Below are 6657 nucleotides of genomic sequence, written 5' to 3' on the forward strand. Positions count from 1 at the left end.
GCAGGGCCTCCTTCTCAGAGAACAAGTCATCCTGAGATCTCCCTCTTCTGTCTCCCCACTCCCCCAAAACTTTCTTTAAAAACCACAGAACAAAATTTATTTATCCTGGAGCTTTGGTGCTGGGAACAGAGGCAGATGGCACCGGAATTAGCAGCTCAGCAGACACAGAAGGTTTCAACGTAGTCAGCTCAGAACAGCCCAGAACGTCTTCCCTCCCCAGCCGAGTGTGAGGAGCAGTGTGGGCAGCCCTTCCTGGGTCACTGACCCTCCCTTCCTGCCCTTTGGACCCAGGCATCATGCCAACCAGAGACAGAGAGAGGGATCGGAGCCCAGGGGTCTCAGGAAGGGGATCAAAGTGACAGGACTCAGCCATCCCCACCACAGAGGGGCAGAGACGGCTGCTGCTCACCAGTTCACACCCCCTTCCATGGGCAAGGCTAGTGCTGGGTGGCGGCTGCCCAGGCTGAGATGACCCTGCTCAGTCCTTCATGCACCCAGGCAGGGCCAGTGGCTTCTGTGGCCGATGGAACATGGGTGGAGATGACGGGGTCCCCTCTGGGCTGAGCTGGTTAATCACCTGGTGACCTTCGCCTCACTCATTGCCCTCCCCTGGGAACCCTGGAAGCCCCAGGTATTGATGACGTCATCACAGATGAAGAAGCCTGGATCCCGGCATCCTTGCTCAGAGGAAGTGCCTCCCTGGAGGAGCTCCCTGGACCAGCCACATCCACTTGGACTTCACAGGAGAGAGAAACCAGCTCTTCGTGAGTGAAGCCACTGGGACTCCGGCCTATTTGTTACAGCACCTCGCCCGTCCTGACCGATACAACCCAGGCCCACTCCTCTGGCCCTTCATCCAGCAGGCACTCATCAGGTGCCTCTCAGGGAGCTGAGCACTGGGACACAGCTGCAAACAAGACCCCCAGGTCCTTGCCCTCAGGGAGCTCCTGGGTACAACTGGGGAGGCAGCCAAGCAAAACGAGTAAGTGATAACAACAAAATATTACAAAGGAAAGCAGGAGGGTGATAAGACAGCAGATGCCAGCTTGGGAGGCTGTGGCAGGACCTGGGGACGGAGGTTGGGAAGCACCAAAGGAGGGAGCAGCAGAGCTGGAGAAGCTTCCTATAGAGAAAACAGCAGGTGCACACCCCCGCCGCCCCCCGGCTGGCCACCTTTATGCAAATGACTTCCCTCCATCCTCACCACAACCCTGGGGGGCTGTCACTGCCCCCTCATTTTTCAGGGTTGGTCACTGTAGCCCCAAGGAGCTACAGCAAAGGGGTCGGCTCCCACAGGCAGAAAGTGCTTTCACTGTTTTTGTTTTTCCCCCACGGAAATATGTCTCAGAGTCAAAGGCGCCTTGGCAAGGTCATGTGTCACTCCTGCTGGGCCCCACACCTGTCTCTTCACCACCTGCAGGGCCAGGCCTTCTCACTCCTATAGGTGCCCACACACCACCTTGGGTGCTTGCTCAAATACAGAGTCAGATTTGTTACGAGCCTGGGGCGGGGCCCCCTCTTCCATAACTGCCCATGATGCCACTGCCGCTGGTCACCACTGTGAGCAGCAAAGCTCAGGAACAGAGAGAGGCTTGGATTGAGACTAGCTGGTCTGACCTCATAGCTCGGCAGGCCAAGCCCCTGGAGCTGTTCAAGTCCAGAGAAGGACCACCTAGGGGACTTCCTGGAAGAGGCAGGCCTGACCTCAGACCTAGGGCCATGGCTGCCGGTGTCACAGGAGCAGTGAGAAAGGGAGGGGACTTGCCATCCAGCACTTCCAGGGTGGCAGGGCCAGGGCCAGTGAGTCTGAGTGAGAGGTCCGGGGTCACACAGCCGGCTGGAGCAGATGCCCAAATGAAGCCTCGGGGCAGGATCTCTCTTCCAGACCAGGGGGCTGGGGTTTTCTCTGACCTGTGGGAGCCTGGTGTTTGTGGCTCCGCAGGAAACAGGCCTCCCGAGAAACGTTTCACCCCAGAAAGCTCTTTCAAGAGCAAACTCTGAAAAGCTCTCAGATCAATGGGGGGCGCAGACTAATTTGTTCCTGATTTAGCCAAATGTCATAGGTCGTGGCAGGACCACTTTCAGGGTCTGAGTCTTTCAGGGTCTCAGTCTTTCTGAGCCCCCCAGGGTTGTGGTGAGGATGGAGGGAAGTCATTTGCATAAAGGTGGCCAGCCGGGGGGGGGGGGGGGGGGGGCGGCGGGGCTGTGCACCTGCTGTTTTCTCTATAGGAAACAGAGAGACTGAGTTTTCTCTATATCTGCCTCTCCTCTGCGTCCTGTCTTCCCCATGCCGTGCCCTTCCCTTCCTGCTCCTGCCTCCCTTCTTTCTGCCAGAGGGTGGTTCTGAGCTTGCTTCGTGCCCTGCAGTGTTCTGGGCCCCAAGGAAGCAATAGGGGTTGCGATGGGCAATGCCCAGTCCTGCCCTGGAGCCTCCAGCCTGACAGGGAAGACAACCGTGGGGGGGGGGAGGTATTTAGGGGTCCCTGCCTGCCCTTCAGAGCCTTATGCTCTCACAGGATCATAGGGGTGAGAAGTGGCACATAAATCAGCAATGATAACCCAGAGACACTCCCAGCGTGCCGTAAATTAACAAAGGAGAGGGAGGTGACCAACCTGTATCAGGAAGGGCTTCCTGGAGGGGGAGACACTTGAGCTGAGTGTTAGGATAAATGGGCAAGAGTAGGACAAAGCAATGCCAGGGGACGGCATGTCACGAGGGCCCTCCTTTTGGCAACAGAGCTCGATCTGGTGCCCTCAGGGACCTGCCAAGAGTCTGGTAGCCCTCTGCCCAGGTAACCTAGCCAGGTAGCCCTCTGATGGACTGATGGCAAAGGTGTCCCACCTGTCCACCCTTGCACACCCTCTGTAATATGAGAAATGGAACTTCTCCCCTCCCCCCTCAACCCGTGCCGCCCCGTGACTTGCTTTGGCCCTCGCACATGTTGCATGTGATGTCGTGCCGAGTCTAAGCCTGCGCCTCCAGTGGCTTCGTGTGTGTCCGTTCACATTCTTGGAAATTTGAAACCTCTATTTGCAGGAGCCCCGGCCAGCCTGCTGGAGAATCAAAGACCACATCAGGCCTCAACGCGGGCACCAGAGCCAGCCAACATCAGCAAAGCCAACCCACAGAGGAGCTGCCAGCTGACTGCAGAAGCCTGAAAGAGGTTGGCGGGGCCAGCGGAACCGTCCGCCAACCAGAGGACTCATCAAGGAAATGAATATCCATTGGCTTAAACTCCTAGCTTTTGTGCTTGTGACACACCATCACTGTGCCCGTGCACGACTAGAATATACTCCATATGGTTATGGTGAAGAGGACATTTATGGTAGATATAAAATGCTTGGGGCCTGGGCCTGGCACCCAGGAAGCCCTAAATGGGCATTAGCTAGCATTATCGTTTCAGCCCTCCTTGGTCCTAAGGGGGAGCTCTTTCTTATCACCCAAGTCAAGGTCTGGATGGACAATATCCTCAAAGCTTGGGCATCACCAGCAGCACGGACACCGTGGTGCTGCTACTTGTGGCCGTTGCTATCTTGGGGAAGTGTCTTCACCTCTCTGAATGTGCGTTTCTGCGTTTGCAGAGCGGGCAAGGGGCTGTCAACCCCGCAGACCTGCTAGGAGCTGTGCCCCCAGGAAGTGCTGTCGGAGGGTGCAAGGTGGATGGGTGCGGGGCCCACCGTGGAGAGAACCATGCAGGGACTGCCCAAGGAGGGCTAGGGCCACCCAGGCCCGATGACCCTGGGTCCTGTGGAGACATGGCTCTACCCTTGTGCTTCACCAAACTCCTTCATTAAGGAGGGAATAGGGCCTTGGGGGTAATAGGGTTTCTCTTGCCAATATCCAAATGGCCCTGGTGGGCCTTCTTTCTCACCTGATGAGACCGGCCCTGGCCCTTCCCCAGATATCGGGAAAATATGTGTCCCTTCCCTTGCAAGATCCTTGAGGACACTGACTTTGTTCTTTTCATCTTCCTACCCCCTCACCGAACACAGGGGCAGGTATGCAGATGGTGCTTGATAAGTGTGCAAAAATGTGCGACAAATGGCTGAAAGAACACCATGCACATGGGGATGTTCATTGTTCCCACCTGCCCCCCTCCCCTCCTTGGGAAACCATCACTTACCCTCCAAGCCAAGGTGAAAATTCCCACCTCCGGGTCATACTGTTCCGACACCTCCCCCATCGCAGCCCACCTTGTTTTGGCCAGAGGGTTGAATCGCAAACACAGATCACGCGTCACCCTACTTCCTGCCCTTCGCCCTCTGCTTGCAACTGCCTTCCACTAGTCCCTGCTGTTGGGATCAAGACCCAAATCCTGAAAGTGACATTTGAGACCCTCCCACAGTCTTGTCCCTGTTCCCCTTCCAGGCTCCCATTCATCTCTTGCCTCTAACCACACAGCCTTGGAGTTCTTTGTGATCACCAAGAGCCCTCCAGCCACTGGGCCTTTGCATGTGCTGTTGCCTGGTCTGAACAGTCTTCCTCAGCCCCAAGCTCAACTGATGACTCTTCATTCTCCAGATCACAGCTGGATGGTCGCCTCCTCCAGGATAAACTTGAAATCTCCCAGTAGATGCTTCATAGCACCCTGAGCCCCTCCTTTAGAGCAGTTGTAACTTTACATCTCTTTGTGTTATTCTAGGTAAGTCTCTGTCTCCCCCTTTAGACCGTGAGCTCCTCGGCGCAAGGACCATGACAGTTTGGCTTACTTTGCTTCTTTTAACACAACGGCTGGCACTTGGTGGGTGCTCAACAAATGTGTTAAATAAATTAATGCTTGCTGTGGCCTTGAGGATCTCAGACGGTCTCCCGGGTGGGAACATGTCTCAGTCACAGGGCTGGCAGTGGGGGCAGGCAAGTCAGGTGTCTAGGGCACAACATTCAAGGAGCCACTCTGTCAGCCCCGAATGCCTGGTGCCATCTCAGGATCTGCATTTAATCGGTATCATTAAATGCCTCACGAAGGGAGAGCGGGTTGACAAGAAGAAAAGGGGATTTGAGATTTAGAAGAATCACTGACTCAGCTTCTGAGCTGATGTCTGGAAAGCTCACCTGTGCAGAGAATGGATCCGCCTCCCACCAATGCAGACTTCTAGCTCCCAAAATAGTCCCAAGAATATCTCCTGGCAGCTGAGCTGATGCGAGCTTTCCTGCCCGGGAGGGTGAGGGGCGCTGCTCCACCCCTGCAGGCTCCTCCCAGGGAAGGGTTGTCCCCAGAGCAGGGAGGGATGCGGGCTGACACCCCGACTCTGGACATAAACATAAGGGGGGGCTCACCACAGGGGGTGCCCCCTTAGGGCATCTGCAGGGGAACCACGGGGCCCAGGCAGGGGGGTCTCCAGTGAGCACACACTGGGTGGGGAGGCGCCTGCGCGGGGCTGATGGGCTGGTGCACGTGGGCTCATGGCCCCATCGGGACCCCGGGGAGACTGCTGTCCCCTCGCATCAGACGGGCACGGACACGGCCATCCTCGCCCCATTCAGAGGCGCCTGGGACAGGACCCCGAGACCAGGAGTCCCCGGGAGCCCCCGCTCCACCCTGCCCGCCTCCCCCTGCCTGGGAGATGCCTCCCACCCCTGCAGGACACAGCTCCAGCTGCTCTGGAGAGGGTCTCAGGGCCCCTGCTCCAGAGACACCCTGAGCCTCCTCACGGAGAGTTCCAGATGCAGAGGCCTAGGGGCTGCTCCGTCCTCCCTGCTTGCTTTCCTCCTCGAGTCTGTCCTCTTCCAGGAAGCCCTCCCTGATGCCTCCAGCCCACGCTGGCCTCTTCCTCCGCTTACTCCCGTCCCATGCTCTGTGGGGCAGGGTGGGTGGGGGGAGGAGTCTGGGGTTTGGGCCTGGCCTGCCATCCTGAGCTGGGTGACCTTGGGCAAATCACTTGACTTTTCTGGAGCTCCATTTAAAATGATGTATTTGAATTCATTCATTCAAGCATCCATGCATGCATGCGTTCTACGGTGATAGAAATTAAGTTATCGTTCTATTAAATCTCAGTGTCCAGTGGGAATGTGGGAGATGACATTCCGGCCACTGTGCACCCAGCTCCCCTGCTGGGACCCGCCCTCAGTGTGTGTGCTCTGCAGAGCCTCCTGCCCTTCCGGGCACCCTGGAGCCCACCTGAGTGACTCAGGTTCAGGCAGGGACTCCCTGGAAGAATGAAGAATTCTTCGCCTCTGGGAGACGGCAGGCAGTTCCTTGTCACCCTCTTCCCGAGAGCCCAGGATGCCACGTGTGGAGTGCTGGCCTGGGAGTCAGAGAGCCCTGACTCTGGACCCTGCTCTTCCCAACTGTCTGCAACAATCTGAGAAGGTCACATCACATCTGTAAGGCCCCATTCCCTCCTCCAAGGGCCTGAGGAGCAGACACTGCTGCTGCAGTGGGGAAAGCACCTGATTATTTTTCAAGCATTTGTTTTAGTCTCTGGAATGATGGCCCCAGTTAGATGGTCTGCAGCTAGGGGCAAGGGAGAGGTAGTGGGGAGGGAGGCAGGGAGGCAGAAATGGTCAGATCCATCCCTTTCTTCCTACATTGCACAAATATTTACTCAGCATCTATTATGCACCAGACACTGTGTTTCCTGGTGGCGGCCACAGAGTAGGGTTGGGACTCACTGGCTTGTGGTTAATAGAAACACAACACGAACTGGTTGAGACAG

The 6657-nt window shown here is 56.7% G+C and overlaps 1 long non-coding RNA gene across 1 annotated transcript; it reads left to right on the forward strand.

Moving 5' to 3' along the window:
• Positions 1-216: 216 nt before the first annotated feature.
• On the forward strand, positions 217-4788 carry LOC144313509 (uncharacterized). The gene is made up of 2 exons (XR_013379153.1): positions 217-982; positions 3038-4788. It is a non-coding gene; the product is annotated as an uncharacterized LOC144313509 (long non-coding RNA).
• The last annotated feature ends 1869 nt before the right edge of the window (positions 4789-6657 follow it).

The sequence above is a fragment of the Canis aureus genome, chromosome 5 (assembly GCF_053574225.1).
Source record: "Canis aureus isolate CA01 chromosome 5, VMU_Caureus_v.1.0, whole genome shotgun sequence".
In the NCBI taxonomy this organism is placed as follows: domain Eukaryota; kingdom Metazoa; phylum Chordata; class Mammalia; order Carnivora; family Canidae; genus Canis; species Canis aureus.